Source organism: Pipistrellus hanaki (assembly GCF_964339955.1).
Source record: "Pipistrellus hanaki genome assembly, chromosome: 7".
Taxonomy (NCBI): Eukaryota; Metazoa; Chordata; class Mammalia; order Chiroptera; family Vespertilionidae; genus Pipistrellus; species Pipistrellus hanaki.
In genome coordinates, this window is record NC_140509.1 from 71,278,480 (window position 1) to 71,290,797 (window position 12,318).

The 12,318-nt window shown below is 40.2% G+C and overlaps 1 protein-coding gene and 1 pseudogene across 2 annotated transcripts in view; one reads left to right on the forward strand and one right to left on the reverse strand.

Moving 5' to 3' along the window:
• The window catches only part of ARHGAP18 (Rho GTPase activating protein 18), a 125,132-nt gene that overhangs the window by 5,364 nt on the left and 107,450 nt on the right, over positions 1-12,318 (forward strand). The gene's annotated exons all lie outside the window — the stretch shown is intronic.
• LOC311625422 (single-stranded DNA-binding protein 2-like) lies at positions 9,183-10,114 on the reverse strand (annotated as a pseudogene). The gene has a single exon. The product of its transcript is annotated as a single-stranded DNA-binding protein 2-like (transcript).

The following is a 12,318-nucleotide window of genomic DNA, read 5'->3' on the forward strand; positions in this document are numbered from 1 at the left end:
TTGTTGTTCTTTGTAAGTCAGTTTTTATTCAAATTCAAAGCATTAAAAAACAACAACAACAGCTATGTGCTATAGTATGAGTAGAGTCTTTTCCTTCTGAATTTGTGTATTATCTGAAATTATGAATATTTTTGGTGAAGGAGGGGATGGTTATGACTTTTTACAATGCAATTATGCAATAATTGAAGTTACATGTCTTTTTATGTTTGTAACCTTATGATTTAGGGCATGTTTTCTCATTCTAATCTTGTAGGATTTGGTGACCAAATCATTTTTAAAAAAAATATTTTTATTGATTTTTTACAGAGAGGAAGGGAGAGAGATAGAGAGCTAGAAACGTCGATGAGAGAGAAACACCGACCAGCTGCCTCCTGCACACCCCCTACCAGGGATGTGCCCGCAACCAACGTACTTGCCCCTGACCAGAATCGAACTTGAGACATTTCAGTCCTCAGACCAACGCTCTACCACTGAGCCAAACTGGTTTTGGCTGACCAAATCATTTTTAACCTATCTATGGATTACTGTTTTCTGAATCAACCTAATCCTCCATTTCCTGAGGTGGGAGTGACTTTCTTTATCATACAGTTTAGAGGCCTTATCTATATTTTTCTCTTGAATTGTGAAAAGACACACCCGGTATTCCAAATGGGCAGGTCTTAACTTTACTTAGTTATGTTATTTAACTTTTAGCAGCCCTCATCTGTGAGGCTTGTGATTTTTGTGGGCCTGTTTAAAGCCATCTTAATGTAAAGGACTTATGTTATCTTTACGCCTTTCATATAATATATAAGGATTCATAAATCTCAAGATATGCCTCTCCCCCACCAAAACAAAACAAAACAAAAACACACACACACAAAAAAAAAACCCCAAAAGACAACACAAAACACTGCTGAAAACTTTTCCTTGTATCCCATGATCACTTCTTTCTTTGTCCACCTGCACTGTATTTCTCACTTTCCCAAGTGGGGCTTGTGCTTGTTCTTTTTTTATTTATTTATTTATTTTTATTTTATTTAATTTTTTTATTGATTTTGTACAGAGAGGAAGGGAGAGAGATAGACAGTTAGAAACATCGATGAGAGAGAGTCATCGATCAGCTGCCTCTTGCACACCCCCCACTGGGGATATGCCCGCAACCAAGGTACATGCCCTTGACCAGAATCGAACCCGGGACCTTTCAGTCTCCAAGCCGACGCTCTATCCATTGAGCCAAACTGGTCTCGGCTGTGCTTGTTCTTTTTATGTTTTAAGTTCTTAGTATTTATCAGGCTTTTAAGAATATTGCAACAAAATGAACTCATAAAATGAATGCCTTTAATGATATACAATTGATTGCTATTGGATTGCATGGCATTTAAGCTTAAATAGTTTTTAATTATTGGATCAGTAAAATGATTCCTCCCCCCCGCCCCCCCGCCCCCCCCCCCCCCCGCCTTATTTTTAAACTAGAGGCCTGGTGCATGAAATTTGTGCATGGGTATGGTTGCTAGGCCTGGCTGGCGATCAGGGTCCATGGGGGCCTTCTGGCTGCTGCTGGGGCCTTCTTCCCTGCCTGCTGGCTAGGCCTTCCTTTGTTTTGTGCCACCCCCTGGTGGTCAGCGCATGTCATAGTGAGCAATCGAACTCTCGGTCTCCCAGTCCAACTCCAGAGGGAGTTGCATATTAGCCTTTTATATATATAAATTCCCTGTTAGCTATAAACATGGGCATCATTCACATATTAGATAAAGACCCCACTATTCTAGAGGCCAAGGCCACATTTGTCTGAAGTAGAAGTTCCCTATGCTTCATGGTCATAGATCATCAGTGAAGTCTCACTTCCTTAGCTGCCTTTGGTTGGTATTAATATTTAATGTAATTCTTTTTCTTTTGATAAGAAGAGGTAGAGAATAAGAAGTCTCCTTATGGGAGGAGAGTGGGGATGAATAAAGATCTTGGGAGTGAGTTAGGGCAGAGGGAACAAAAGGGATGATGTGTAGGTAACTCTGAAGATAAATTCTTTTTATTTTATTTTAAAAAATCTTTATTGTTGAAAGTATTTAACTTCTGTGATTATTGCTGTGATCTGTGAGCTGGCCAAGTTTATCCTCCACCCACCCCACTCTCCCCCACTTTTTTTTTTTTTGCAAGAAATAAACAGAAACCATGGAGACGTGTGTGCCCAGTGTGACATCTGTAGTCTTTCTCATACTCAAGTCCCCTAAGTATCGAAATTTCTGTGTTAAAAGGAAGTGTGAAACGTCATTGCCTTTACACATGTGTTTTGGTAGTTGCTTTTTAGCTACAAAAAACACTTAAGTGTCTTTAGGGAGAATGAGGTTTCTTGCAGGCATTTGGGTCATAGGGCAAGGAAACATTGCTTGTCTTCTTCCCTCTATGACCGGCCATGTGGCATGCCTGCTTTATCTTTGAGATTCTGCAGTCCACTGGCCTTATAATTTCATTACTCTGAGCTTGAGCATGTCTCTTAATGGCTGCCTCAGCCTTGTTGCCCTCTATCGTCTTACGTCTCCTAGCCAGCAGACCCATATTGTTGTTTTCTAACTTCAAGTTATGAAAGGGGGTCATATTTGCCCATGAATCTTTCTAAGCTGCCTCAGACAGCCCATGATTTGACCTTTTGAGGGTCTTTGGGGTCTTTTTAAGTAGCCGGTGGGTAGGGCAGCCTGTAGAAGGAAGGTAGCATCTAGGCCAAGCCATAAAAACATACCTTTATCTGCTTCCTTACCTATGAAATGAGCACAACAATGCTTTGTCTGCCTCACAAAGTTAATTATAAAGATCAAATATGTAGCTTTGGAGGCTTTTAAAAAATATGAAGATGAGGAATATTTTTGTAAATCCTTTTTAATACAGTATCTTAAAATTTCCCTAGACATTTCACCAAACCAGAATTGTTGTGCTAATAAAAGTTTGAATGAAGGACTGAGTGAAAGAATGTGGGAGGGAGTGGGGTGTAGTGATTACACACACAGACTTTGGAGCTAGGCTGTCCAGGTCAGAGTCCTGGACAGTTTGTTTAATGTTGTAGGGCCTCAGATTATTTTCCTATTTCAAACTGGGGATAATAATATCTTACTCAAGAGTTTATAAGTTTTGAATTAGTTAATACATGTGATGTACTCAGAAGAGTGCTTTGTATAAAGCACAACAATTTTATGTGATGATTCAGGGCTGTCAGATTTTTGAGATTAATTTGTAAATGGCTTGGGAAGAGCATGTTTGCTTTAATATACATGGAGTGTAATGTCTTAATTTTAAAAATAACATTTGTGAAATGAGTTATAAAAATATCTCAGAACTTGCTTATTTCAATAACTAGAGACCTGATGTAATAGCCCAGCCTATACCCTCTCCAATCTGGGACATCCCTCTTACAATCCAGGACCTCTGGCTCCCAACCACTTGCCTGCCTGCCTGACTGCCCCTAACTACTTCTGCCTGCCAGCCTGATCACTCCCTAACCACTCCCCTGCCAGCCTGATGGATGCCTAACGGCTCCCCTGCCAGCCTGATTGCCCCTAACTGCCCTCCCTTGCCAGCCTGGTCACCCCCAACTGCCCTCCCCTGCAGGCCTGGTCCCCCCCCCCCCCCCTGCAACTGCCCTTCCCTACAGGGCTGGTCCCCCTCAGCTGTCCTCCCTGCAGGCCTGGTTGCTCCCAAGTGCCCTCCTCTGCCAGCCATCTTGTGGTGGCCATATTGTGTCCACATGGGGGCGGCAATCTTGTGCATTGGAATGATGGTCAATTTGCATATTACCTCTTTATTATATTATTATATAGGATTACCAAGAATACCAAAAAGGGCTTTAAAAATATTGAATGTTGGGCTCAGGTGCCTATTTTGAATTACTTTTCATAGTTTAGTTTGGGCAGATGTAAATTTCTAAATCATTTGTACTATTAATAAGATGGAAAATCATGTCACGTAGAGCAAGAAAAAATTATTTCTTCATATTCTTCAGTGAGCAAATTGACTTTAGGTTATTTGAATTCTTGCAGGTAAAAGTAATCACTGTAACTAAAGTAAAATATTTATTTATTTATTTATTTTTTTAAAATATATTTTATTGATTTTTTCAGAGAGGGAGGAGAGAGGGATAGAGAGCCAGAAACGTCGATGAGAGAGAAACATCGACCAGGTGCCTCTTGCACACCCCCTACCAGAGATGTGCCCGCAACCAATGTACATGCCCTTGACCGGAATCGAACCTGGGACCTTTCAGACTGCAGACGATGCTCTACCACTGAGCCAAACCGGTTTTGGCTAAAGTAAAATATTTAAAGGAAGGATAGTTTTTCACCTTTGTTGCTCTTACAACATGTTTATGTGCTTTATGAACAACTCTTGATCTCATAACTAAGAAGTGCTGTTTCACGGAGCAGGGCTAAGCTGGGTGTGATATCCATGGCAGAGATCTGGGGGTGTGTGTTTCCCCACCCTGTTCCCCTGATCCCTGTGCCCCACCCCCTTTCCCATGTAGGGCACACATTTGAAAACGGAGCTGTTGATTTTTCTCCTCATCTATATCATACATAATACATTTATTTTGAATGCCTAAAGCTCATTGGCTTCTGAGCTAGAAAACTGTCTGCTTAGCCAGTTCTTGTCAAAGCCCTCCCCACATCTTGCACTTGAAGCTGCTAGGAACTCAGCAACTCCTGCGTACAAATGGCTTACAAGGGCAGCCTGCTTGCTTCCTCTTCTGAGACTGGGGACATTTTCCTTGGGAGTATCTAGAGGAAGTTGAACTGGAGGCAGAAGAGAGACATATGCCAATTAGAAATGCATTCAAGGGTGGAGGGGAATAGCAGAAATTATACTTAAATTCCACTGAGCTGTAAATTCTCCAATAGTGACATTTTATGGATTAATAGATTTTTTTTCACCAGCCAGAGAAACCCCAAGCACCATTTATTTATGGCATTGCTGCTATATAACTACTTTCCAATAACATTCTTAGAAATAAATGTTTCAAACCCAAATGAAATCTTAACTAACTTGGGGGTTATCTTTCCATATTTCTTTGTTGCCTCTCAGGACCTTTGTGGCCTGAGAAGTGAAGGTGCTGTGTCCTTTGCTGCCTCTAGTTTTACCTTTCTGAGTACAATGTGTTTCACAAGATACAGGGGAGCTCTGCAAACCCCCATAAATACGCCTCCCACATCTCCCAAATATGCCTGTCTCCCATTAGGGATTGGGCATGTCTAGATGCGTCATTTATTTTGGAAAATTTAAGGAGGTGAAAGTTGATATATGGCCTTGCTATCCTACTTGAATCAGATTAAAACTGTATGATGTAATTAATGTAATAAACTGGGAAATAAACAGCTTAACATCTTGCTGCTATGAAACTGGAAGTGTGCAGAAAAATATTGGGATTCACATTAAAAAGAATGTTGAAGTTTGGGTGGTTTGGCTTTAGGGATCTGGTGTATCTCTCCATGCTAATGTCTGCCAGATACCATCATATTTTGAGGCAAATAGTAGGGATCATATATTGTTGATGAGCAGCATAACATTAAAATCCTACCTAGAAAGAGATTTGGGTAGGTTAGATAGACATTTAGGATATGTAAATATGGAATTTCTTAACTTTTAAATTATTTTTAAAAGTACCTACTTTGACTAAACAGCTGTGAAGAGTTTTGCTGGGTGTAAACGATAAGCCTAAAATAAATAAATGTAAGAATTCCTGCTCTGAAGAGCTTCCCATATAATTCAAATGGTTTCTAAAACAACTTTCTCAGTATCATATTTAGGAAGCTGTGGCATGGCTCTCTCTTTTAAGGTATAAAATGTTAAAATAATTTGTGGTTGAGTAATTGAGATTTGGTTTGGGTAAGGAAAGATATTGGCAACTGAAAGTTGAAAGGAACTTTGGCTATTTATAGGTGGTCTAGAAACATGTAACTCGACCAACTTATTCTATAATTAATGTTTTTACTAGAGTTACTGAGTGTGTGTCTGTTTATTTCTCTCTGGTTCAAATAATACAGTCAAAGCTATCATCTGATAGAAGTTATTTGGATCAAGGGAGAAGTAAACTTATATATATATATATATATATATATATATATATATATATATATATGTATATTTTTATTTATTTATTTATTTATTTATTTAAACTAAATCCCCTACCTCACCCCCACCCTGTCAAATTTTGTCTGCAAGTGAGATCTGGCCCAGGCACCATAACCCTTAACCCCTATCTTGAACCTCAAGGTAGTTGTTTGCTATCTGTTGTTTAACATACCACTTCAAAACTTAGTGGTTTAAAAATAATTTTCTGCCGAAACTGGTTTGGCTCAATGGATAGAGCGTCGGCTTGGGGACTGAAGGACCCGGGTTCGATTCCAGTCAAGGGCATGTACCTTGGTTGCGGGCATATCCCCAGTAGGGGGTGTGCAAGAGGCAGCTGATCGATGACTCTCTCTCATCGATGTTTCTAACTCTCTATCTCTCTCCCTTCCTCTCTGTACAAAATCAATAAAATATATTTTTAAAAAAAAAAAAAATAATAATTTTCTTTCTTGATTCTTAAGGATTATAATCAAGTTCTTTCTTGAGGTCCATCAAGCAAGGAGGCCTGAGGTGGGGTCACCAAAGCTTATTTATGTCCAGGTTTGTTTTGGGTCATCTCTTTCTTCTATCTCTCTTCTTGACAGCTTCTCCTCATGATCAGCGTGGACTTCCTCATGACATGGTGGTATCAGGGTAGTCAGACTTCCTACACGCTTGCTGGCTTACCCCACAGTGAGCATTCTATAATGTCTGGGTGGAACCTGCCAGGCTTCTCAGGACCTAGCGTCACAAGTTACTCAGTGCCACTTGGCCATAATGTATTGGCAAATTAATTATTAGCCATCTCAGATTCAGGATCATGGAATAATAGACCTCACCTCTGAGTGAGGGAATGGCTTTCACATAGGGAAGCCATCAGCAGCAGGCAACAAACATCTGTCCTTATCTGCCTTTCCTGGGCTTACTACCGTGTTTCCCTGAAAATAAGACATCCTCCTAAAATAAGACCTAGTGCATGGAAAGATAAGACATCCTCTGAAAATAAGACCTAGCGCAACTTTGGGAGAAAAAAAATTAATATAAGACACTGTCTTATTTTCGGAGAAACAGGGTAGCTTTTTTTGTAATTTAGGAACTTTTGTTCCTTGGAGCTTGACTTCAAAATTTTCCACTAGAAGAGCATTTTTCTTTGCCCTATTTTTTCTTTATCCTTAGCAGTAGATAGATCCCATATTCTATATTTGTGAGTTGATATTTGATATTTTGGAAGGGTTGGGTTTTTATTATTTGTAGTTTAGTACAGGTCTTTTTTTTTTTTCTTTTTCTTCCCATCAAAAGCTTATGTTTGGTTCTTAAAAATATTTTTCAAAAAAGGATGTAAATTTGAATTTGGAAAGAATAGGGTCCTGGGAAATGAAATATTCCTTGCAAAGAACATGTTCCTTTTATTTGATAGCAGCAAACTTGCCAAAGGCCCTTATTTGTTTACATCTATCCAGTGATATTTATGCTAAGGGACTATTGGACCCAGATGTGGTACTTTGGAGTACATGATATTTTTGAGATGGTATAGTACATATGGAAGACATCCCAGAGGCTACATGAAAATTAATTATTAGTATTGGAATTACTTGGTTTTTCAACTCCCAGGACATGAGTTACATTTAGCAATTGTCTCATAACTGTTATCATTGGGCCTTTACACTTCAGTAGCATCACTGCAGGATTTCCTTTCTTCCTTGCTTACAAACCTTTATTATAACTATTATTAAGCTGTATTTGCCTCTCGCCACACTTCCGACACAGCAAGGAGGGAGATAAATGGCTAGGATAACCTCTGAACTCCAGAATGCTTTTCCCTCAAAGAAGGGAATTTTTAAAAAAATTGTACCTTAAGATTAGAATATGTTTACATTTCTTTAAAAATACATTGTATTTTCAGTTTATGATTGCCATTGTTTGCCTCAATTTAAATTATCCTATATAGTCCTATATAATAAAAGGGTAATATGCAAATTGACCCTGAAGGCAGAGACCACAAATGACTGGTCACTGACTACCAGGAGGCAGATGCTCAATGCAGGAGCTGGTGGTCAGTGTGCTCCCACAGGGGGAGCTCTGATCAGCCACAAGTCAGGCTGATGGTGCGAGCGCAGCAGTGGTGGCGTGAGCCTCTCACTCGGCAGTGCTAAGGCTGTCTGACTGCAACTTAGGTGGACATACCCTGAGGGCTCCCAGGCTGCCACAGGGATGTCTGACTGCTAGCTTAGGCCCAATCTCCTGGGGAGCAGGCCTAAGTCAGTAGGTGAACATCCCCCAAGGGGTCCCAGCTGGGCTGAGAAACTATCCTGAGAAACTGGGCCTCTAGTTTATCTATAAGAATGATGATAATGTTTTGTCAGAAAACTTAATTCCTCAGATTTTAGGGTCATTTAGAGAACTACATTTTCACTAAATTTTTTTCATTCTTATACTACAGATTGATAATCATATCATCTCCATTTTTCAAGCAAAGGAAAGAAATGAAAGTTGACTCTTCCTCCCCCACCTCCCAACCAGGATAACTTGCATCAGATGCAATTTAATGAAAGCTCTCAAATAAACTATTTTATTCCTATATATGATTGAGACACTTACCAAACCATAATATCTGAATCACCTTAAAAAATAACATACATAAAGCAGTGATATAAACAGTACAACATAGTTCAGGGAGGGGTAGGAACAATTTTTAAAAATTAAAATGTAAATGTGAAAAAAGGATGGAATGAAAGTCCATACTTATTTCTACTTAAGATGTCATGTCATAACATTTTACAGTGTTTTATGGGTCAATGTATGCATGTGTATCTGACCATATAATATATGCACATATATAATACATTCTCTTTCCCACACATATATACACACACAGAGAATTACTTGCAGTTCATTTTAGGGTAATTCTTACATGCTGCTCTGTACAGTTGTTTGAATCACATTGGAACCCACTTTCTTCACAAAATAGGGGAGAGACCAGGAAATAAAAAGGTTGGTTTGGTGTGACTGAGATTCCTTTGTTAAACTGTACAGTGTGATGAATAATTTTCTTCCCTAGTAGTTCTGTGAAGGGCTGACTCACTGTGGTTTTCATGAGACTTGGTGATGGATCACACACTCATTGTCATGCTATTCCAAGTAGGAGAGAACTTGGAAATACCCTCCAAACCTCCTGAGCCTAACGAGCCATTCATGTGATGCTACTCCATTCCTCCTAATCCACTCATGGGTCCTTCTGAACCAGGGCCCATTGGAAAATTAGGCCTGTTAGGTCTAGCAGGTACTGTATTCATTAATGTATACAAGTTGTCTCCAGAATTGGTTGAATCTGTTAGACTAGGATAATGGCCCTCCATGTCCTGGAGGACCTACACAATTCCCAGGAGATGCTGAGGAGTATGGTACTGAATCAGCATTTGTTGGGTTTGGCCAAGGTCTGTCACCACGTGGACCCATGTTTATTCTAGGCATTCCAGGGCCACCTAAAACATTCAGTGGGTGTCTCATTGCACCTCCATAGTTCTGTGGTCTAAGGGCACCATTCCTCTTGGAGGTGCCATTCTATGCACTGGCCCACCATATTGGGAAGTGATGGCTGACTTCCAGGGATCCTTCTAAGTGCCTGGTTAGGTAGGTATCCTCACTGTGCGTCTTGGACCTCCAGGGTACCGAGGTGATGTAAAAGGTTGAAAGGACCCTGGTGGTACAGGACCTCCTGGGGGAATGGTTCCTGGCACTGGACTGGGGAGCTGCTGCAGCACTATCATCATGAAAGGCTTTTGCTTCCCTTGAATGTCCACATGTTTCCTGTCTTTCTGGAGCTGCACAGTAGAGATCGCACAATATACACCAAGAATGTAGGAATCCTGGCGGCTCCCCTAATGTGGTGTTGTTCCCCCATCTCATCTCTGATGGAAATGTCTGGGCCGATTTCTGAGCTCTTGCACATGGACCAGGTATTCATAAACGGAGAGTGCTAACTTACCCCAGGCCTGGTGCTGGACGGGACGGCACTGCTGTTACTCTTGCCGTTGCCGCACATGCTTGTGCCGAGAGCAGCTCCCAGGTGGACTCATGAGCAGCATGGGTTTGAACTGCGCAGGCCCACATATACGTGGATTTTCTTTAATAAATATATTGGAAATTTGTTGGCGATTTGTGACAATTTGAAAAAACCACCTTATGATTTTCTTTTCTCTAGCTTACCTTATTGTAAGAATACAGTATATAATACATGAAACATACAAAATACATGTGAACCAACTGTCGGTTATCGGTAAGGGTTCACGTCAACAATAGGCTATTAGTAGTTAAGTTTTTAGGGAGTCAAAAGCTGTAAGTGGAGTTTCAACTGTGGGGGTTGGGGGTGGTGGTGTCCCCACTCCATTTCCCCCAACCCATTGTTCAAGGGTCAATTGTGTTCCCTTTTGAGCGCAGTCTGAAGCCAGAAGCTTGAAATCATAGTCCAAGCTAGGTATCCATAAAGCGAAAGGCCCATTCTAATAACTTTCTATAGATTTCATATTTCAGTAAGCCTGAGTTTGGTAATCTGCTTAAAGCAAAATCTCTCCAAACAATAAGCCAAATTGTTGGGTCTTTGTTTCCCAAACTGTGTGTGGAACACTGTTACTAGGTGTTCTATTAGAAAAAGGGCTTTGTGGTCTAATGTTTTGGTGTAAACAAACTTCCTGTAGCATGTAATATCTTAGCATGTATTATGAATTTCTAAAAACTTTTGTAGCAAGAAGCGTATTAGTAAGAGCTTTTTTTGTTAAGAACATTTATTACTGCTGTTCCAGGGATCACAATTTGTGAAATCCAAAATATTGCTTTCTCTTAATTTGCAGAAACATTGTATAATTTGGAATCAGGAACGTATTTTTAGTTAATGTTAAATTGCCCTTCTTCTGTTGGCCACCATCCATTTCACCCACACAGGCCTGCCCTGCAGGGTCACCCCTTAGTGAACGTGTTTCCACAGTAAGAATGTTGTTTACTTTTTAATACCAAGCCTCACAGCACATAAGTCTTTTAATATGACAATTTTCAGCTTATGTTTTTTTAGAGGAAGCATTTATATGTATGCCTGCAAACCCAGTATGAATTTTTAAACACAGATGTGGGGGAAATATCTCGAGTTATTTTTTCAGTATGCTGTGGACATGGTGAAAACATACCCATTGTTGGTCCAGAGGGCATCTGCCCTGTCACTGCCCAGAAACAACAAGTAATCATACTAGTTCTTGATCTTCAGTGAGTAGCATTTTAAGCATTCTGCATTCAACATGATCATTTGTTGATTTCGTGTTGGAGGCTTGCTGTGCATTATGTTTTAAAAAACGTGTTGAGGGTCTAGGGTCAAAATGTGGTATGCTATTTTTTTATTTATTTCTTTAAATATATTTTATTGATTTCTTACTGAGAGGAAGGGAGAGAGATAGAGAGCTAGAAACGACGATGAGAGAAACATCGACCAGCTGCCTCTTGCACACCCCCTACTGGGGATGTGCCCGCAACCGATGTACATACCCTTGACCGGAATTGAACCTGGGACCTTCCAGTCCGCAGACTGATGCTCTACCACTGAGCCAAACCGGTTTCGGCGGTATGTTATTTTTTGCATTTAAAAGAATAGGACAATCTCAGTGTTTTTAATTAATTTTTTTTTTTTTTTTTTTAAATTTTCAGAATATAGGCTTTCAGGCAAGTTAGAGGCTATGTTAACTCATTTAATCCTCATTACACCCCAAGCAGGTAGGCGATATCCCCAGTTTACACCTGAAGGAATGGGGGCACAGAGGCTAAAATGACTTGCTTAAGGTCCTCCAGCTGAGACAGTGGCACGGCTGGGATTTGAACTTGGGCAGTCTGCTGTCTGTCTTCCCCACTAGGTCATTCACAGAAATTATTTGTTTCGAACTTTTGTAAACTGAATGTGGTTTCTAGAAGTAGATACAGAGCAAGATAAACCACAGCAGAGTGCTCGATTGTTTGGTCGTTTGTGCTCATTTTTATAATAACAAAAACTCCGCTCTCTTTGGTATTGAGAGGATTATCCCACCTGCATTCTGAGCATGTGCTGGTGGTAAAGTCGGTGCTTTGGGAGACCACCTTCACTACTTTCAGGCCCCAAGATACCATTTACTGCCACAGGTAATAAATAGTTTTACTAAATTCTGCCATTTAGTAAACAATTCGGTGTGGCCCAGAGGAGTCTCCTGGCATTTTGTGGCGAGCTATTCATGT